The 23,794-nt window shown below is 35.2% G+C and overlaps 1 long non-coding RNA gene across 1 annotated transcript; it reads left to right on the top strand.

The window, feature by feature from the left end:
• The first annotated feature begins 5,373 nt into the window (after nt 1-5,373).
• LOC117315800 lies at nt 5,374-11,244 on the top strand. Its single transcript, XR_004529773.1, has 6 exons — nt 5,374-5,465; nt 5,788-5,820; nt 6,517-6,555; nt 7,309-7,374; nt 8,034-8,119; nt 8,714-11,244. It is a non-coding gene; the product is annotated as an uncharacterized LOC117315800 (long non-coding RNA).
• Nucleotides 11,245-23,794: the final 12,550 nt, after the last annotated feature.

Below are 23,794 nucleotides of genomic sequence, written 5' to 3'. Positions count from 1 at the left end.
TAAATAAAACGGAATATTCCATCAGTGTGATACTCATTTTATTCAAATATAATAGGTATATGTATTTAAAAAAAACCCACAAACATTTGCGGTATAAAGTCGTATATTTACAACTACGGAGTAGATTGGGAGAAACAGCTATTAGGAACCCATTTCGATCTCAAACTTTTGTATACCGACACCAGTGAGAACCTTTGTATTGATATTTTGTGTTCCTCAATTTTCAGACAAACCACAAAAGCCAATTATTACTGCCTCACCTAATACCACAGAGGTTGGCAGATCTGTAACACTTACGTGTTCATCCATTTCACGAAGTAAGCCTGACAACCATGGACTGGCTTTCACGTCGACCTGGAAAGTCAACACGACCTCGGTTTCAGACAGAAGGTTCTTGTTCAAAGGTCTTAGTCTCGTTATCAATCCAGTAAACACGAAGGACAACTATTACAAATATACATGCATGATTAAAGAGATCGGACATGGAGTCACCGGCTTGAGCTCAGAGGAAAGTGATGAATTTACGTTAAAAGTCGTGTGTGAGTATGACATAATGAATATCGTAAGCATTACCGTAGAATACCTGAAATACAATGAAAAACAGGCATGAAGTAGTTAGAAATAAATTATTAATCTATTAAAGGTATGAGGTAGATGTAAACCCGCGAAGGACGATTTATATGTTGGGGAATACAAGGGATGACGAAGGCATTGGGCTTTGCATATTGATGAATGCATGTACATGCTGGTGTTTTAAGGCAAAACATATTCAGTCATTAGAATAACAAGCATGGGCTTATTTTTGAGACAAAAATATTTCAGAGTTTCAAAGAGTCTGCAACAGGATTGAAAATCACCCCAGATTATATAATACATGAACATTTGTAGTTTAATTTTCCATGATAGACCTTATCAGAGTCCGGAAAAAAACCGCAATGGCGTGTGGTTTGGAAACTGACATTTAATTTTATAGATATGATATAGAAAATATAACATAAATTAAGTGTTTATTTGAAATTGATTTTACTGATCGATTTGATGGAAAGAGCATAATTCAGCTATTTTGCCCTTCTAGGACTTGTCAGTGGTGCAAGGGACATCATACATTTGTTTTATCTTTCTATGACTCGTTAGCGATGCTAGAGATATCATATTTTATATATATTTTATATATAGTTCTTTTGTTCTAGCGATCGTCAAAATTTTTCATAAAACACCTGTTTTGTCCTTTTAGGGCGAGTAATTGATGTTATGATAGGCACCATAAAGCTATATCGTCCAGCTATGACTCGTAAGCGAAGCTAGAAGCTTAAAGTATGGAATTTTTGAGGCGATGGAGGAAAATGGCATTAAAAAAAAACAAAAAAAAAAACAAATACAATTTGGATGTGAAGTATTTTCTGCCCACATCGGCTTTTAAGCCTATCATCACTGTAATTGATCACTATACATTTATATACCAGTATCATTTCATTAAAGCAACAGGTTACATGCAATGAACAATCAACAGAAATATAACAACGGTGTGATTTTAATTTAATTTTCTATTCATACTATTAATTTTATCCGGTTTTACGGTTGCCGAGTGGTTAAGGTGTCCCGACACTTCATCACTAGCCCTCCACTTCTAGGTCGCGAGTTCAAAACCCGTGGGGCAGTGACCTGGTACTGATTGTAGGACAGTGTTTTTTCACCTGGTACTCCGGCTTTCCTCCACCTCCAAAACCTGGCACGTCCTTAAATGACCTTGGCTGTTAATAGGACATTAAGCAAAATAAACCAAACTTAACCAAACCAGGCTCTATATGTTTCATGACATACGGTAATTATTACACATCGTTGAAGTTCGTTATATCTGTCTTACCAAACCAGTGTACTTGTTTCTAAGGAGTAATGTCATTGGTCTTAATCTTGAAACTGTGAGTTTCTTCGCGGCGCGTTTTAACCTAAAGCACCGATTGGCTTAAGGGTCACCTGACCTAGCCACTCTCGAGAACACAACCATCACTGGATACCTCAGAGTTACTGACAGTCTGCGCCATCTATCCATTTCGTTGAGTAAGAAAAGTTTAAAGATTAGGAAACTAAAAGAAGGAAAACTGAAAAGATTAAATCCGATTAACCTGTTCTGGGTCCATTCTGTTCAGCAGATACAAAAACATGTTTTTCAAGTCATAATGAACGGAATCAATTTTGTTGTGTGTCACAATTGTGATTCGACGATTTTTGCAAAGGTTAATGCTCTTGTTTATTCCAGTATTTGATTTTGAGGGCAATATCTTTTTCAACCGATCTCTTCGAAGCTTAGAATGCGTTATGATCACGAAAAGATGCTTCCCCGAAAAAGAATGATGATCTGTTTTTTGCAAAAGTTATTTCCCTTGATTTATTTCATTAATCATTTTTTTTTTTTTTTTGGAGACTCCTACATTTTGTTACTGATTTCATTGAAACTTCGGTGGCTTCGTTATACCAATATAATGTTATGTTTGTTTGAAAAGACTTTTGATTATATTATTTTCCAAAAGTTGTTGCCCTTTGTTTATTTCAGTTATTTAGTTCTCTCTAGGGATATTCATTTGACCGATTTTATTGACACATAGAATGCATTAAAGACATGATACAAAGTTATTTTCCTCCGAAAAAAAAAATTGATTCAACTATTTTTCAAAACGTTATTGCTGTCAAATTCTGATGTTTTTCTCAAACTGTCAGAAAAATCAAATATTGACTTTGTAGTGAAAAGTGAGATTGACAGAAAGCCACTCTTAAGGTGACCTTTCAAACAAGATATTTTATTGATAGGTTATGGGCCTCAATTTGCCGCTAGACACTTTGCATTATTTTTCAACACAATCCTCTTCAGTATCTATAATTTTTACCAGCAGTTTTTAAGGGCCTCAAGCCACTTTTAAAAAACTTCTTTTCTTGGCTGTTCAGAAAGTCATCCACTGCATGTAAGAAGTCATGATTGGACCGAAAGTTGATGCCTGAAATAGCTATTGGAAATAGATGAAAGGCTGATCATTCCAAAGCCACAATCGTGATTGGCAACCATGACGCACCTTTAGGGAGAGCTTTCTCGTTTCAAGATCGTCGGTCAACTCCTCTGGCTATACAGCCTTCTGTGACTCATCTGTTAGTCATAACTTTAAGTTATTAACTTACTTGATCATTTCTGGGGTTGCAATATTGACACGCCTTCCCTGTCGGCCGCGCTTACATTCCGCCACCCACCTTTACACTGTAGCATATGAAGGGGCGTCTTTCCAATGTGTTGCTACTATACCATTATATATATCCTTAGGTGTTAAACCTTTTGTATTTAAATACTGACTCATTGCTCTTTTTCCATTTTGCAAACGCCGCTTGTCTTAATCACTTTAGAGTGCTACCTCGTCGATGTAGACTAACGAAATGAGACCAGTCCTTGGGTACACGGCCCTATATAGTCAGATAATAGTAGGACTTTAAATGAAGATAAGTGAGTACCTCCTTCAATACGAGGCTCAGGACATATCAATCATCCATCATAACAATATATGACATTCGACGGGCGTATTTTGTTCGGACATGCGGTGCATTTTTTCAAACATGATTTTATGATTTATCTCAGTTAATAATATTAATTCATCAACTTTAATATTGTGAGTTTGTAACTATTTTAAGTTCAATGCCTTTCTTGTTTGTTTCAACAGCTAATGAGACTTCGGTAGGTGTTTTGCTGGCTAAAGTGTATAGTGTCGTTTTCGGAGGAGCATTCTTGATAGGCATCATTGCCTTCTTGGTGGAAAAGCTAAATGCAGAAGGTATTGTACTTACAAATGACCTAAGTGAACATGATGCTGATTCAAGAGTGAGATACGTAATCTTCAATGATCTGACATAAATATATTAATTTTATCGCAATAGGGGGTGGGGGTGGGGGATGGGGGTGTGAACTTTCATTTTCAAATCAAATATATTATTGAAAATTTGTGATGAATTCGACATTTATTTATTTTTTAAATGAACAATGGATTTTATGAAACAGGTATCTAACATGTCTGATTATGTGTTTAATAACATGGCAATACAAATTTGCAGATGAAGGCAACGATGGAAAAAACAAGGATGCCGGAGAAGCGAAAGGTTTGTAAAACAGTATTAAAACTTATACGGAAAGTTTCTTTTATGTTAACTGCTTGTGGTCGTCTCCTGCCAAAACAATGTACCTCACCAAGAAAATTGAATTCAATATTTTAGCTAAAACCGCAAATTATTTGTGAGCGTATGATCATTCAAATGTTGTGTCCAAATCGGAAGACTATAGTGGACCTCTTAGATGCATATATTTTGATAATAACTGAAAATATTGGTTAGTATATTCTGCTAAACAAAACGTTTGGGTAAATTCTGTAGACCACAGTAAATTAACACAAGAAAACCAGTCCCCAGTTTCTTGTAATTGTCGAATCTTCATGAGATTATCCGTTATTTTCACCCTGGATGTTCTGTGTTATCCAAGGGAATACGCCAGGAAATGACGTAATTTTATCATTAACTATGGCGTTCTCTCTTCCAAAGGGCTATATAGACAGTTCAGATATTCGTTTAAGTGATCTGGTGGTACATGTGATATATATTTAATAAGAGTTCATGTGGCTTAATCTCTAGTTTAACTTTTCGAACTTGAAATAAAGATTGGGTCCAAACCTAAAAACAATGAACTCTTTAAAATTGTTGACAGTTGAATGGTATAAGTTCACATCATTTACTGTCTGACTTGTATCCGTTCTGGCTAACGCATATCTGTGTTTATTTTGTTTTCGATCGAGAGAGTTTTCCAACACATTTTCTCTACATCTATTAGCATTGTTGAGAGTTCCTATTTTTATAGATAAATTTAATCGATTGCAATAATGATTTTCATAATCTCCCTTCCCGAATGTGTTCATCACTCGAAAAATTACGCTGTAACACCTAATGTGCTAACGACACCAGCCTAAGGTATATTTTTTACTTTTATACTGCATAGTTTGTTTTTCTCATTTCAAAGGAAATCTTTGGGCGTTTAAGAAAGCAAGACATGCAGCAAATTATTGACTAATTACGTTATGACCATCTTTCGTCCATCAATTAGGCATAAGCAAAGGACGACATGGTCAGACTTGCTCTGAGTGAGGGAAATACAGTTAATATCACTTCTTTAATCCATCTCCCGAAACATAAGACAACTAGTTTTCTACACTTTGACCTTCGATTACGTTTAGGCGAAACGAAAACGTAATCAAAGCGATCACTATTTTGAATTTTACGGGCCAGAACCTCTCGATGAATTAATGTGAAATCGAAATTAATTGGTCTATGGTATTCCATAGACTCATTGCAAAGTTATCAAACATTTTCTGTTTCCAAAGCTAACAATCAAAATAATGAAGATGGAGCCATAGGTGACAGGAACAACGGCGGTGGAGTAACAAAAGGTTTGTAGTATAATATCAAACTAAAACGTATTAAGCGCCCTGTTCCTCCGTTGTTGCAAATGAATGTTGTGGTGTTATCAATAGGTGACACATAAACATATAAGGTGTGTGGTCCTTTACACTATTATGGCCCTATTGTCTTGTTTATGGCTATGGGAACCGTGTGGATGTATATTGAATAATATTGTACAAATTAGCCAGATTAAAACTTGTAGAGCTAAGAGTAAACAACCTCCGAGTTGTCTATAACATAACACATTGATATGAGAAAGCATGTTGCCATTGGTATAAACCTTATTGATTTCTTTTCTATCTTTTTCAGCCCAGTTTGCTATTCCAAAGGAACAACCAGCTGGTAAGTATTATCCATCTATATACACTGAAAAGTTTGTTTCGGCAAATTACCAAGTAGGATATAGAAAACTATCACAGAAATCAAATCATGGCAGGACATTACATTTCTGTGCGAACGAAATGTGGCTTTTCATGAGTATACTTAGTAAGTTAAATTTGGAAATCAATTGGGAAAGTAAAGATAAATGTCGAAAATAATGTTAAGTGTATTCTATTGTGTAAATATCTGATGAAGTCAGATGTTTTTGGCAAAAATAGCAGAATATGATAATTAAGGTGATTACTATTATCACATTCCTGTGAACAGAACATTTTCAATGTAGTTTTAGAAATTCAAAAATTGAAAGAAAGAAAGTACGAGAGATAACACTTCAAAAAATATGAGGTCGTTGCAAAAGAATAGATAATTTTACAAAACATACCGAATTTGATTAAATTTGACACAGTCTGAAAAAAAATAAATTTGAGAGAAATCATCATTGGTGGTATGAATATTTTGTACAAAAACAAAATAACGCTGTCCCGTACTTCTATACACATTTGTAAATGCTTGTATTTATCCATTTGATATCATTTTTTTTTTACTTAATGGACTGATAGCATACTTAGCAATGGTGTTTCAAATGAAGCATTTTGATGAAATTAATGTTGTCCCAATGATTATTTTATCTAAACTCTTCGATTATATATTTCCTAGGAGGTGCTAATAACGTGGCCGTGCCAGGACCTTCTAGAGGTAAGACTGTATTATAAATGATAATTAATGTGGTATAAACATAGATTTAGATCTTACAACTGAGAAATTGTAAGGGCTTTAAGCCAAATTTGGCTTGGAAATATCTCCTGCCATAAATCCGTTTCTAACTGATCGTCTACAGACCCCATGTCGTCAGCATGTTAGACTTTGGAGACAATATTTCTAGAAGTAGAGATTACGCAACGAGTGGTTGTTGTATGTTTAGTTATTTTTTCAAACGTTGCAAAAACACAAGCTATAGCTTTAACAACCAGGAGTTTGTGTGACCTGTTTCCACCACAATAGCTTTTATGATAGCTATTCTGAGGATGAATTGACCTGTTTCTGTCAATGTGTTTTCTTAAATATCACGTGGGGTGTACGGGCATTACTTAAAGTGAAAATGTTCAGATATTATGATTCATTGTTAATCATAAGAAATCAGCACCAAGCTTATGTTTCATCAAAAACCTTTAAAACACGTGAATGAATAATATTTCTGGTCAACGGTGACCCTGTCAGTTAATCAAAATGGGTTTTGAGTTTATTCCACGTGAGGTATGAACGGATGGTTAACTGTTGTAATGCTTATTTCGAACTTTAAGAGATGAATAACACCCCCACCTATTGTGGTAGAAATTATATTAATATCTTTGATAGGTACGGTAGCGCATTCTATCATAGTCTGTCTGCTCAGTCCCAGTGATGTTTGATATTAAAAGTATTTAACTATTTAATTGAATATTTCTTTAGGAGGCGCTTGTAACGTGGTCGTTGATGATGACAGTGAGGACCAAGTCGTGTCAGGACCTCCTAAAGGTATGTTTGTGTTACAGTCATAAAACGTTTATATATCCTTATGTATACATTTTCTTAACCCCTGCCAAAATACAGCATAGATTTTAAGACACTGACCAAGTATTCTATTTATCCTGCAACAATAAAAACAAATCATCAAGAATAACCATTTTGAAGTGAAACGGCGTCAAAGAAAACGTTGTTTCACTTGGAAGTAGGTCAGTCAAATGGACGCACCTGCTAACATTCCAAAACACAGTTTTTTCCCGTCACTGCCGTATACAGCAAAAATATATATGATGGGCGTATTCCGACAATGCGGTGACAGTTGCAGGTATAATATCCTTATAAAATAACTTGTCAACGAAATCATGAACATATAAGACGAAAAATGCAAATAATATTTAGCAATGATAACAGGAAAAAAACAACAACAAAATACACCAAAAATAAAGGAAACCACACGTCTGAACTTGAAAACCTGTCATTAATTGATTCCCATTGATGGTTTGGAAAATGCCCACATGACATTGTTGTACTTAAGTTAATATTAACGTGAACAATGAAGTTATCAGGATATACTGTCCCGACATCACCTCCTCCATCCATACAATAGTCCGCCACCCTGTATGGTGACACGAACACAGAGGAAATGTAGTGTTTTGATGCTTTGTTTAAAGGTCAGGGAAAGACTTCAGAAAATTGTGGTCCGACAAAATCTGGCTCAGGAGAGTAGGGTCATTCTGGATGAAAACTTATATCAGAGGTAAGGAATGCAGTTAATACAGTTCTTTAAAGGGTTTCTCAACCATTTAAGGCACAGAGAACAAGGACATTTGAGCAGCACATTCTGTACTTACGATAAAGTTGATAATATTTGTGGGAAATTTAATTTACTTATATTCGCGGTCATGAATTAAGCGCGAAGATAATTAAACCACGAATATTGATATGGACATGTAAATGTATAGAAGTGTTTACTGCAGAATGTTTACATTGCGATCTGGCGCGAAACAATACCACAAAATTATCAAACAATACCCTAAAATTAAGAAACAATACCCTAAAATTAAGAAACAATACCCAAAAATTAAGTCACAATACCCAAACATTTGGACAAAGGCAAAATTTCAGCCCCTCAAAAATTAACAACTATACAGTAATGATGATAAACTTGTATTGCAAACAAACACATGACAAAGGATGTAAATGCATATTATAATTAAACAGTAAGAATTGAAAAAAATACAAAAAGGCAAGCCCTGTTCTCAATTTACACACGGATGCTGATGTTGTCGTTTTCAAATAAGGTTAATGATATGTTTTTGTTTAATAGCTGTTATTCTGTTGTGTTTTACAGGCCGGGGATGAACAACGAGAACACATCACAGAATCGCAAACCAGCAAGGGCGATAACTTCGCCATATATTTATCATAGAGTGTTATATCTTGGTGCGATGATACAGAGTATTAGTAGCGAAGTGACTCTCGCATATTGTAATGCCTTAACGACTAATGCATAACGCTGGCCTCGTTTTAACGTGGAAAGCAAGCTTCAGACTATAAGTGTCAATAAGCGAACTGATAACGGTTTCAATAGTTGGAACCATTCAGATTTGACAACGAGGAATGACATTACTGATATCTGTTTTTAATTTGTGTTCACTGACGCATGCTATTATTAAAGGAAAATATAATGTCTTATGTCTCTACCCAGAATACAATGGGACCCCAAGAGTCTTCCAAAACCAGTTCAGATAACTATTTTGGTAGATTTTCTTTTTGATTAATTGTTTTTTTTTTCATTGTAATAATTTTTATGATTAAATAAGAAATATTTAAACTAAAATAAAAAAGAACGGTATTCTCTTTTTGAACAAAATACAAAGAATGATTTCAATCAAAATACCAAAAGTTTAGTATTTTTCCGGCAAGGACATATTTGGGATTTTTCGTAAAATTATTTTTAGCACAATTATATTTTTTCTTTCAATAACCCTTCATTGCTCAGATAACAAAAAAAGAAAAGAAATTGATTCTTCTAACCCACAGGAAAAGTTTTGATAGTAGGTGTAGACAACCGCCTTTGTTTGATACAAATGATAAACTACATTGAGGGGAGTGGTATGTATGACAAATATTAGTTTTGTAAATTTAAGTATACACATGTTATCTTATACATATCTCCTCTTACGTACTTCTAACATGTTTTAATTCTGTCAAATATTTCATTTATTTCTCATTTGTAAACAATTTAACGTCTTGAATACATGTTTTTGTGTTTTGAATTTATTGGTTCGTTTTATACATCTGATATTATTTATCGATGTGATTGCCATAATATAAATTGGCAATAATAATTTTTTTTGTGATAAAATGAATGGCCATTTCTGAAGGCTTGATATCGGAGACCTCAGATAGGACACAGGCGTATGTGACCGAAGGGTCACTTGTTCAAGTCCCGGCACGGGCGCTGTGTTGTATCCTTGAACAAGATAGTTTACTCTGTTGTGTTCCAATCGATTCAGCAGTAAATGATAACACGGTAGGACAGTGCAATCGTGAGAGAACTGTTATTGGTGATTATCTCCCTTTATTTTAACTAGAGTTTCTTCCCTTATTTAGAGACCTTTACCAGATTTACATCCCCTATCTAAACATCTGTTCTACAGTTTCCTCCTCTATTGATACACCTGTACGCGAGTTATCTCCCCTTTTAAGACACATGTTTTAGAGTTACCTCCCCTTTTCAGACATCAGTATAAGAGTAACTTCCCTTATTTAGACACGAGTACCAGAATCCACCCTCTCTACTTTTCTATGCACTGATATGAATATTATGTTCAATTTACATTGTCCGAACTTAAGAAGTAACATCCGCCTCCTTCTTCAGTCCGTAAACTCTCCAAACAAATTTCAATTTCTCTTACTTGGTTTGAAGTATCTTTGGGTTAATGCTGTACTGTTGACAAGATTTGATCTAAATAACAGCTGAATCAAGGGGAACACATTTTGTATGCTAAGTGTGTTCTCATTGGTCTCAATAGAAGCAATGTAGCAAATTCTTTTAATCACTTCTTCTTTTGTAGGAATCAAAATGTTTTGTTTAAATTCTGTATGGCGTTACCTTGGTTACAGACAAGTAATTTTGGTACATTTCTGTAGAAATTGACATATTTTTGCCTGACAATGGTCTCCACCCCTGGAACGGAAAATCTGAACCCTGGGACAAGAAGGGGACTTATTTGTTAACGGAGATTTCATATTCATTCAAAGAAGGACTGCTCTCTAGTAGTCGGAGGGGTGGGACCCCATAGTCAGGAAAACGGGAACTTGTTTGAAATCTTGCTTCTGTATGGATAGACATTTTTTTCATCAAATTTGGTTTGCAACAACATCCTTTGGCGACATGAACTGAACTGTTGTAATCTGATGTCTCTTCTCTTTAGAGTCATTGAGCCAATTGATAGATTTAAATGATAAGCAATGCTGAGTCGTTTTTTCTATTGAAATTTGAATTTAATCTTATTTGAAACCGGAAAAATATTTTTGTTACATATCACCTTTTTATTGTCAAAACAAATAAAATAATTTTATATCAATTACTCTGTGCTTCCCGACCATCCAAATGATCTAAAAAATTGGTACAATGAGCATGGTATTCAGTGACAAAACAGACCGGAAAAAAAGTATTTTTATTGTACTATTAATAAGACTGATTATTGGTTATCAGTGAAATATCCAGGGGAGCGCCACAGACCCTCTGGACCTCTTGTACATATTGACGAATATTAAATTGGATATATAGAGGTTACACATCGAGTGGTTGTTGGATATGGAATTTATTTCACACGAGTAAGTATTTTTTTTTTTAAAGTTACAAAAGACACGAGCTTTAGCGAGTGTCTATTGCAACTTTTAAAAAGTAACTTTCGAGTGTGAAATAAATTCCATATTAAACAATCACGAGTCGTGTGACCTGTTTCTACCACAATAACATCGGCTTGGATCAAAGTGAAACGTAGCCAAGAATAGTTTCGCGTATGCAAATAAAGTGTAACTTTGACGTCCGGGATCCGGTGATGTGACGTCATTCGATGTATTGATGACGTCAATAACAATTGCAGCTTGGGTCAAAGTTCGAATTCTTGACCAAGTAAAAGATCGGAAGGTCATATACCACTAGTAGTATATCACATATATTTATCCAACAGTAGGCATATTAATGCAATGACTTGGGAGTGAAATAACACGGTTAATTGTGGTAGAAATGTTGTTGTTGTGTTTACTAGTGTATTTTCTTTATATAAAATATCTTCTTATATACATTGTACTATAATTTTTACATATGTAAATGTCAAATAACTGGCCCGTTCTGACATGTCCTTAGTATCATAACGGGACTGACTGACACATCACCTGTAATAACGGTGCCGACTGACACATCACCTGTAGTAACGTAGCTGACTGACACATCACCCGTAGTAACGATGCTGACTGACACATCACCTGAAGTAACAGGGCTGACTGACACATTACCAGTAGTAACAATGCTGACTGACACATCACCTGTAGTAACACTGACTGACACATCACCTGTGGTAACGAGACTGACTGACACATCACCTGTGGTAACGATGCTGACAGCCACACCACCTGTAGTACCAGTGCTGACTGACACATCACCTGAGGTACCAGTGCTGACTGACACATCACCTGTGGTAACGATGCTGACAGACACATCACCTGTAGTAACAGTGCTGACTGACACATCACCTGTAGTAACGTAGCTGACTGACACATCACCTGTAGTAGCGATGCTGACTGACACATCACCTGTAGTAACGGGGCTGACTGACACATCACCTGTAGTAACAGTGCTGACTGACACATCACCTGTAGTAACGTAGCTGACTGACACATCACCTGTAGTAACGTAGCTGACTGACACATCACCTGTAGTAACGTAGCTGACTGACACAACACCTGTAGTAACGGGACTGACTGACACATCAGTTGTACTAACGGTGCTGACTGACACATCACCTGTAGTAACGGGACTGACTGACACATCACCTGTAGTAACGGGACTGACTGACACATCACCTGTAGTAACGGGACTGACTGACACAGCACCTGTAATAACAGTGCTGACTGACGCATCACCTGTAGTAACGATGCTGACTGCCACATCACCTGTAATAACAGTGCTGACTGACACATCACCTGTAGTAACAGTGCTGACTGACACATCACCTGTAGTAACGGGACTGACTGACACATCACCTGTAGTAACGGGACTGACTGACACAGCACATGTAGTAACTGGACTTCCATATCACCTGTAGCAACAGTGCTGACTGACACATCACATGTATTACGATGCTGACTGACACATCAGCTGTAATAACGGGATTGACACATCACCTGTAATAACGGGACTGACACATTACCTGTATTACGGTGCTGACTAACAGATGCCAGAATCATCATCTTGCGAGTAAGCAATACCATCAAATCTGAACACGATTCATGTGTGAATGAGAGCGATGAGTCATAGGGTCGCATCTTTTGTAGCCATTGTTTCAATTATTCAATATCCAAGCAACTAATGTATTGCAGTTTATATAAATTGTAAAAATAAATTTGTTCAGAAAATGTCATGACTGTTGTTTTTGGTAAAGAACAAATGGAGGCTATGAACTCATATGGCATTCAAGGAGGCTTTTCAAAAATCAAAAAATGCTCTTATAAGACACTTTCATGAACTTTGGACCTGTAAAGAAGACTATTTCTAGACATAAATGTTCAAGCGCTGAGTTTGGGATAAAAACAAGCATATTTATTTCTATAAAAAAGGCCAGTTCAACAATTTGTTTCAAAACGTCCTTCTTACCATGATCAGATGTCTTAAAAGTAATATATAGGAGTATTTTCATTAATTGAAACGCATCCCTTTATGACATATTCGTGTAATATCATTTACTGCCGCAATTTGCATCTCAAGTTCAAACCAAAATAAGTTTTTATGTACAAAAACTCAAATCTAGTCAAACAAATGCACCTATGGTGTGTTCTAGAAACGAATGTCCTTCAGTTACTTTTTACAAGAAATTAGCGATTACATTTAATAGAGTAATGGATGACATTCTCACAAAAGTTATGAAAAGCATATGCTGCATTATTTACAAAGTTTGCCCCCAAAACAGTTTTAACTAAGGTAACTACATTGGTGTCTAAGCCTTTCGTACGAAATATTGATCTTAAGGTCATTGACCTCAAAATATAGTTTCGAGGAGTCTACATCTGATTTTAACTATGATATTGTTAAGTCAAATGAAAGTGAAGAACGCACTACATCATTTAATGCATTTTAAGTAGAAGGTATAAAAGAAAAACTGTTAAGAGAGAGAGAGAGTATAAATTGAATAGTGATTGTTTTCATTAATATTAGGCGACAGTGGAAGGTTAAGATAGTAAGTAGTTAATTTCTTTTGCATCTTAATTAGCCATTGCCAATTTCTACGTTTTCTATTTCTAGAAAGAATTATAATATAAATGATATGGACAGCTTAACCCCTTAACTCCCAGGATTTTTTAATGGAACCGAAAAAAAATCCAACATTTTGGTTCATCAATATTTTTGGTTAACAACCCATATATATTTAGAAACTTGAAAAAATAACCTTTTCAAATTAAGTAACAAAATTGAAGTTTTTGCATTATTGACGTTACCATGGTTACCAAAATGTATGGTTTTATAAAAAAAAAACTTATTTCATATGTTTATACATTTTAAGCTGATGAGAGTGTATAATATATAAAATTAATGATATATCGGACCCCTCAGGAATGAGGATAAACACAAATAAATGTAGTATTTTCTTTTTTTTGCAGTTGTTGTCATGGTTACTGACTGAAAATAAAAACAGCTATTTTTGTAAAAGTTGTTATTTCTGTTTTATCTGCCTAGCCTTCATTATAAGAAATTTGGTTTTGTATTACAGGTATAATTGTTAAGTAAGCAGTATATATATATATATTGAAAGTTGGAAAGAGGACCCATCCAGATTTTATGGCAAATTTTTTATTTTTGTTTGATTTAAAACGTTACTATGGCAACCACAAGTGACAATAAGTAAAAGTGCGATATTTTACATAGGAAAACATGCACGTGTGTTCCGATCTGATTAAAAATGTAAAATGTAAAATGAAAAACTGTTTGCAGCTTAGACTGCTGTATTATGATTCTAAATGTTAATCATAAATCATATTTCATAATTAGGTTGATGCTTTCATGGTTTTAACGTTACTTATCATTAAAAAAAATCTATCCTATTTTATAATTTTAGTCAACAGTTCCAAACATGAAATTGAAGCTGATTTTATCGATGCAAATTTTACAATTACGTAGAAAATTAAATTGCAATTGCTCTCTTTAACTGTATGTACATACTGTATCCATTTTTAGTTGCCATGGCTACCAATTTAGTAGCTGACCTTTTTGATGTTTTATATCTACTTCACTTGTTGTATTTGCTCTTGTTTCTCAATACCTATCATAATTAGACAGATAGAACGAAAAAGTCATAATAACTAGCATCTGGTATAACTAGTACATCAAAAACAGATTGTACTGATACAAATTAAAATTATTGAAGGCATACAAATCAAATGGTTATAACCATCTCTGCTCATATCATTCTGTGTGTGAATATCTTCCTGGTAGAGAAGTCCTAGACTTAATTAACAGGCAATATACATGTAGAAATATATAGACAAGTGAAGAAAGTCCAAGTTCCCAAAAGGAACACATGTTATTGATGAAATTTTCAGTTTGAATTATCCAGTTTGGCAGACAAAAAAGTTGAATGATTTAAACACTTGAACTTGGCTGGTTACATGTTTGATATGGATTATGAATTCTGAACTTTGTTTAGCATGACTGCCCAGGCAAGACATGTTTGGTAAAAATGATATATTAATGTACCATGTTTTTGAAAATGATAATTTACTTAAGATCAAAATTGCATGATTCAGCTTGCTAGCAGCAGAAAACAACACCAATATAAATATTAAGTTATGTAATTTTAATCAATGACAAAATAGTGGGAGAGGGTAGCTATATGGAAAATTTGCCTAAATCTGCTGTCTCTGGTGGCAGGGGATGGCATTTATCTTCTAGCATTGGTCACACCACAAATAGTCATATAAATAAAGTCCTAAAGCTGATGTACCTGAAATTTGAAATGGGAGAACATCAATATCATAAGCATCCAGTCTGATCCGGATATATACATGTACAAATATGCACTAATAAAATATTTTATTTGCAAGGCATTACACATTTATTCTAAAGAACATGGTAATATATAATACTCACTTCAAAATTTCAAATGTAACTTAAACAGTCAATATTGAAGTATAGGAATTGAGCTCACATATATGGATCAGAAAGCAGAAACTTATAATCAATTCAAACAAAACAAAAAAATCTATCAAATTTGGCAAACACAACAAGAACTTTTTACTATTTTTGCCAAAAAAAAAAAAAAAAAAAATAAACAAAAAAAAAGAAGTCTAACACAATAAATGAGATTAAAACAGCCTTACATACAGACAGACACTCGTGTATGCATACAATATATATATATACACTGTATATATATTTGTAAAATTTACATATGTAATATATTCCTGGTACATTTTGTATTTTCGTGCTCATAGAACTTCAGTTTATGTACTTACCTTACCTACATACAATGTATGTACAATGTATGCAGGCCTATCTCAACACAATTTATTTTTTGTCTGTTTGTGTCCATTTACACTGTACGTCTGCAACTCTTCATAATGCCCAATGTGACTTCACAGTTTGTTAGTTGAGTTGAAAGTGCTCACTGCATATTGTTTTGGTAACGACTGTATCGGTAATATGTGAGGTCCACGGAATCAATCGGCACCAGGCACATGTCTGTCCCATCGTCTAGAAACCGAAAGTGATCAATTAGGGAATACCCGACTACTATAAATAGCGTTTGCTGTCGTCGGCTTTACTTTTATTCCTTTTTTTTGTAGATATCAAAGTATGTGCTATCACTTTATTTATCTTGCGACAAAAGAAATGTTTTCTAATGAAACCAAGACCATTTATTGCGTTATGAAAATAGCAGAAACTAAAAGTTGCCGATCCTATTCGCGCAGGTGCTCGTATTATCGACTCGCTCTTGCACGACGTCAAGTTACTGCGGTGTTTCGTTCATACAATACGGATTCGTGGAAATTTTGCACCATTTATTTGTTACGTTATGAATGATAGAATTGTGTATGTTGATCAGTTTTTTCTTGGCTTCAATCGTATACACATACTATATTATTCTTTTATGCGAAAATCATTAGAATTTGTCGATTTGTGCTGCGTACGGTATAGAACCATACATCATATGTACATGTACTTTATTGACAAAAAACCTCACATTTCGGAGGATTCCTGTAAAATAGTAAAATATACATAAAATTGAGAGTATTAACTACCGCTACTGTGAATTACATGCATTATTTCTCGCTATATTTTAACAAATGTGAGATACAAAATCGAATTCGTGCTTTGACGATTTCAGCCGGCGTGGCTGAAACACGACGTCAACAAATCAAAATAGTCGAAATAAAAGTTCCAAATAAAATGCATCAAAAAAAATGGTCAAATGCAATTTTACAAAGAACAAATGTTGTTTGATATTTTCTCCTGTTTTACTAGGTATATTCTGTATCTCAATAGGTAAGCAAATGAGAGAGATACGACCATTTCTCTTACACCGACGTGCTATTGGCGTAGTTTGGCGTAGTTGGTAGTTAAGGGGTTAACGTGGCTTCTTCTCTAACTCTTCAGATTCAAATCGTGCAAAGATTTATGGCCTGATAGAATTGATATTGTATTTATTATTAAGAGAGAATCTTTTAAATGTCCATAAAACATTAAATTGCCTCAAAAGAGAGCTATAACCTTCATCGATATGATATCGCCCAACTTTGCATCATAATTAAAAAAAATAGAATCAAATGTTTATTTTGATTAACAAAGTTCAGGGCTTTCCAATCAGTGCCCAGTTGTTCAAAAGGTGATTACACTAATAACATTTCAACAACATTTTTCAAATACTGATAAAATATTTTCAGGTCGAACCAGAAAAATCTTTATGAAATTCCGTAATTCTTAATTATCTTGGCATAGTTTAAAGATGATATACTCATGGGATTTGCAACAAATAAGAAATGAGATTTTCACTAATCAAGTGATTAAGCTAATCACCTTTTGAACAACTGGGCCCCGATATCAACCTTCCTTAATGTTAGTGAATCAGTAATCAATACTGCATCGGTCTCACCATGATTAGAATGAACCGCCCACGTTTGATGCCATGTATCTTATTTATACCTGTCACTTTCAAAGTTCCTTGAATTTCTAGACAAGATGATAATAAAGTATAATATGAAAATACCAGCAATGTCATTAAAAATAATTTAAAACGAAATTGTTCCATAAATTGAGCCTTGCAATAAAGGTCTCATGTCATTGTTTTCTCCAATAAAATCAAAAAGAGATAAGCTACTCATGTATATTCAAACTATTATATATTAATTAAAATGCTGCTTTAATATGTAACGCGTTGGTCTAAAATACCATCAACATACACGTCGAATAAGCCGGTCAGATTGTGTAAACAATCCAGCATTCGCCCGCATGCTGTCCGACGCTCAGAATCATTCATGAATTAAAAAAAAATCACATTGTCGTAGGTTCATAGGAAATTATAAATTACAGACTTTATTTCAGTTATCCAGAATTAAAAAAAAATAACAAAATGTTCATTGGCATCATGATAAAACTCAAAACATAGTTTTTATTTTTCAGACTCAATAATTAAGAGTAAATTTACCTATGTAGACAGTCGACATCAAATTTTAGCAGGTTCATACCAAATTATATATAACGGAATATATTTCTCTTACTTTAAATTCTTCCAACAATGGGATTTATTTTATAATAAATAAATCTGTTTATCAGAGTACAATATATTAGGCATTTTGGTGTCTTGTTACTGGATTAAGAGTTGTCGCCCTTTTGTCAATAGCGTGCCTTTGAATTATTTCCCGGAGCAATTGAAAATTCCAGAATGTCGGAACGCTGTGTTTGAGCAGTTGATTTATCACCAGATTATTGCGTAGGTTTGTACCACGCTGCATATGACAGGTTTGCTAAGGGTGCATTTCTGATAAGGTTTCATTTTACGTTGTTGATTTTAATTTAGTCGCCTAAAGGCAGTATTTTCGGATATGTTGATCTTGTCAGCGTCTTTCGAATTCCCGCTCCGCATGTCTTAGCAGGAGAGGGAAAACCCGTGTTATCAGTTATAGTTACTTTCAGTTGATCCCACACTTTTCATGAATTTACGTAAAAGACATTCGAAAGCCGTTGCAATTTGATCTCCGTGAATATCTTACTTAATCTGTACTTTGTTCAAAAGAAAAGTTGTGAAATTCATTTTAGTATTGGGGGTCATCTCGGTAACGATTTCACTGCTCGTAGTATTGGTCAACGCTACATTTGTGAATGGGCTTAGTTTATCAGGCATTAGAGGTTTTGGTGCACTAGTATAAGAATTTTTTACAAGTTCATTCAGCAGCGTGCACTTAAGGGCTGCCTGGAATGGAACGACAAACATCTCATTTCACGGTGCCAGGGCCCGGCGGTTGTCTCGGGAGCATTTCAATACAATACAGTCGTACAATAGCGATTTATTTTTAAATCTCCTGGGATGTTTTTGTATTTTTATTGAAGTTTATCTATATTTGATAAAAGTAATTTGTGATATAATCTGTACTAATTATAATTGATTCAGCAGATTGGCCCAGTTATTGTTGCTGGTATTACAGTACTGGTTGAATCTCAATATTTATTAATATATTTATCGTGAACAGTTTGGCTTTTATATGTTTCCTTAAGCCTGCCTAGAGGAAAAAGAGTACGGTTAAAGAGGCTTAGTCAGAGAGAAAACGGAAGCGTCTCCCATATGACCCCAGTGACCCTTACAACGCGGACCAAACACAGCATTCAGTTAACACCATTGCCCAGTCTGACCAGATACTGATGTCCAGATTGCTACATTAACAACATCAAGTGAGGCTGCAAATAATGCTCTTACCAACACTGAGGAATTGGACACTTACCTGGTTGCCAGTGTGCACATCACATTGGGGCCAATATTCCACTTAAAATAAGGCAAAACATATTAAATGGGGAATATGTGGATATATTTACACTTGCAAAGTTTTGTCACTATATAACAATACCAGACCGATTTGTTTACCATTCTTGCATGGAAACATTGACCTTTGAACTTGCGTATGAAAATATGACAGGGTACGGGAACTACTTTCGCCAAACACATGGCTTTGTTTACATTTACAATTTAAGTTACGCTTTGTTTACCATTGTTAAATGTATAAAAATAACATGTTTGACAATATTAAATATGATAATCTATCAAAATGTTTTTGTTATTTATGTTAATATCATAATAAAAAACAGAACTATTTTTTAACGCGGAAAAAAAGTCTCAATTTGTTGTGAAGCGTCACCATTGGCTGTTCTAATAATTGACTCCTCCCACTGTGTCCGACTTTTATATGATTTTTTTTATTTACAAAGAAAAAATTTGTTATCACAAAGACTTATAGAAACAGCATCCGTAAGTGTAAATATAGGGATTGGATTTCACTTTTATGTTAACCATGCTATTATGGAGCAATTCCTCTAAGAATATATTCTAAATGGGGCGCTAGCGCGCCCCATAGAATATATTCTTAGAGGAATTGCTCCATAAAAGCATGGTTAACATAAAAGTGAAAGCCATTCCCTATTTAAAAACCATGCTTGTCACCCCAGGGGACATTGATGAACCATCTAAGAAAATTGGTTTGGTGGATGGGGAGATCAAAATTATTAATAGGGAGTTGGGTGAGAAAATTACCAATATTCAGGCATGGACAGATGCATTCTTGATTTTTATGGCAATATACATTTCCGCTCATCAGGATGAAGCCCCTGCCATGGTCAAATATATAAGTACAGTAAGGTTAGGGGTAAGTAGAGGCAGTGGGAATAGTTGGCTGAAATATGATCAGCATTTCCGTTTAAGAAAAGCAAGAGATCCTGCTGTTTGCTAGGGTGTGGTTGATCAGGAACCCGAGCTCATCTACATGCACATGGGTGCTAGTGTTAGTAATTCGCATAAACCTATGGTGTTAGACAGGATCAAAATTTGAAATGTTATGATTACAATTACTAGACGGTATGCAACAGGGCGAACTGTTTTTACATTCATCGTTGTTTGAAATATTCAGGAAGGCATCCAAATGTCATTTATTTTACAAAGGGTACACAGAGTAATTCTGATAATTTCCATTTTAAACGTGGTTTTTGGAGAGGAAACAATTTTGGTGCCCAATCATCTTCTCAGCATCCTGCCCAATCATCGGGATTTAACAACAATCGCTCAGTCACCAATTAATTTAAGTACACTTAAGGAATTACTGAAGTGGTACCCTGACCATACTGTGGCGAGGGAACTGCTTCAAGGGTTTAAATATGGTTTTCATCTTCATTATTCTGGTCTTAGGTTAGCTTTTGACTTTAATAATCTTGTCTCAAATTGTGATCATGAATATGAGGCTGCTACTAAGGTGTTAAAGGAGGTCAACCTTGGTCGAATTATTGGTTCTTTCCATCACAGGCCCCTGGATAGTTTACGGACTTCTCCAATTGTTCTTTTTCTTAAAAAAGATGGATGGGCCCTGCAAAATAATTCAGCACTTATCACACCCTCAGGGGTCTAGTGTCAATGACTCCATTGATGATGATCTATGTTAAGTTGAATCGTTTGACACTGCTTTTGAAATGATCAGTAATCTTGATCAAGGCAACTTTTTTTTTTTTTTTTCTTTAGCACAGTTAGATATAAAATTAGCTTTCAGGCTGCTACCAGTCAACCCACAGGATTTTGAATTACTTGGTTTTAAGTTGATGAGATTTTTTTGTTGATCGTTGTCTTCATATGGGATGTTCAATTTCATGTTCATTGTTTAAGAAATTTGCATTTTTTTAGAACGGGCTGTTATAAAGAATTCTAGTATCCCTAGTATAGTATATTATTTTGATGATTTTTTGTGTGCTTGAAAGTACTTACTGTAGAACCCTTGTGCATGCGTTACAGCAGACTTTTCTAGAACTGGGGGTGCCATTGGCAAATGAAAAAACTGAAGGACCTGTGCAAAGTCTTGTAGTTTTAAGTTTAGAAATCAATACACAGGATATGACAGTTAGAATTCCCCCAGACAAACTATTACAACTCAAAGAAAAGCTGTTGAAGAAAGCAAGAGTAAAAGTGACTCGAGCATTGACCGGCCTTTTAAACTTCTGCTCTAGAGCCATACCCTGTGCAAAAGCTTTAAATAGACTTTTCATGATTCAATTTCTGGCATGGTTAACCCACGTCTTCATTTGCGCTTAACCCGTGATTTGAAGGAGGATATTCAGGTTTGGCTAGTTTTCCTAGAATTGTTCAATGGAGTACCATATGTACCATATTTGGAGTGGACATCTGATACACAACTTGATCTTTTTTACTGATAGTGCTGGAGGTAGTCAGCTTGGTGGCGGGGCTTACTTCCAGAGACATTGGGTGTTCTTTCCCTGACCTCACGCTTGGATTGGTACTGTGGTGCTTCATGACATGACTTTTCTCGAGTTGTAGTTTTGGCTTTTCACATTTTGAGTAGCTTCATGTCTAAGCACAAGCTAACCCTCCACATAGACAACAGTACATCAGTGGCTTGCATCGATAACAAGTCCTCGAAGTCCAAGAGAGTAATGTATTTACTTCGACTTCATGAACAAAAACATTCAATGTAAGGCAACTCATTTGGCTGGAACTAAAAACCTTATTGCTGATGCAATTTCTCGTCTTCAGTTGACAAGACACCTGGCCCCGTCAGCAGACCAGGAACCAGCCAAATTTCCAAGATCATTCCAGGATTTATTCTCAACTCTGAAGCTGTCCGATTGTTGAATGCATCTCTTTCTTCAAATACCAAACAAAGCATATGGACACGCTTTGCTAGCTTTTCAGAATTTAAAAAAGAGTAGATTCAGTTATAATGTTTGGGCACCCAGTTGTCAGCAGGTTATAGAATTCTCCAAGCACAGTACAAACTTATTTAGCTGCTATAACTTTTAAGTGCAATAGCCTAATGGTAGAGAGTCCCCCAGTCAACTTTGTGGTTAAGAAAATGTTGCTGGGCATGTCACGCTTGAATAAGAAATCAGACTCTCGTTTACCAATAACATAAAATATGCTTGTTAAAATTCTGAATTCCCTCCCTGCTGTATGTTTTGCTGTGTGTAACAGGAGAGGAGTAAATGTAGCGGCCAGACTGGGGCTCGAACCCGGGACCTCCGAACACTAGACGGATGCTCTACCAATTGAGCTACCTGGTCACCGATGATCGACCCAGTCCAGTCCCGCTACATATGTATGTGACCAAACTTTTTTCGGTCATTTTTCCTTGTCCTATTTTGGGTTTTTCCGCATAGGGGAATTAGTACAATTTCAAGCCAGGCACTGGGATGCATGTTCTAAAAAGAGATAACGTTAGAATGTTGTACAATGATTCGTTGCTGCAGGTAGTATTACCTCATTCTAAGACTGATCAAGAAGCTAAAAAGGGGGGTTGTGCTGGAGTTTCCATCAGGTGCATCCCCCTGTCTGTCAAGGATTACTTGGCAGTTCGACCTGAGCCTAGGTATATATCTTTTGTCATTTTTGGAGGAAGCCGGTCATTAGATACCAGTTTTATTCACTTTTGCATAGGAGTCTAACATGCTCAGGTTTTAAAACTGGTGCTTTCAAATCTCATAGTTTTTTAATCGGAGCAGCAATAAATGCAAGTAATTTAGGTATGTCAGAAACTGAAATTAAACAATATGGGAGATTTACTGAATATGTCCGTATTTTGATCACACGCGGATGAAGATGTTTGCAACTTGTTTCATTCGCTATCAAACAAATATTTAAGAGAATTACACAATATGTGTAAAGTGGAGAGTGAAAAGTTCATTTCGAGAACTTATTTTTCATTAATGACAGTTCTTCACTAGGCAACCACCATTGAATGGTTGTATGTAAGAATTAGATTTTCTCAATTTCAGTTATAACCTCCCAGTGTTAATTACGAAAAAAAAAAAAAAAATCTTAAAACTTTCAAAATCGAATGCGGCTCAATATTAAAAATGCACACTTAGAAACAAAAAGACTCTTGTCCAGAAATGTCTTTCCATTGCCTCTCAAGACAGAGAGATAACAAACTGCAACTGTGAAAATCA

The sequence above is a fragment of the Pecten maximus genome, chromosome 17, assembly GCF_902652985.1.
Source record: "Pecten maximus chromosome 17, xPecMax1.1, whole genome shotgun sequence".
Taxonomy (NCBI): domain Eukaryota; kingdom Metazoa; phylum Mollusca; class Bivalvia; order Pectinida; family Pectinidae; genus Pecten; species Pecten maximus.
Note: the sequence above shows the minus strand (reverse complement) of the source record. Positions and strands in the feature narration are given on the sequence as shown.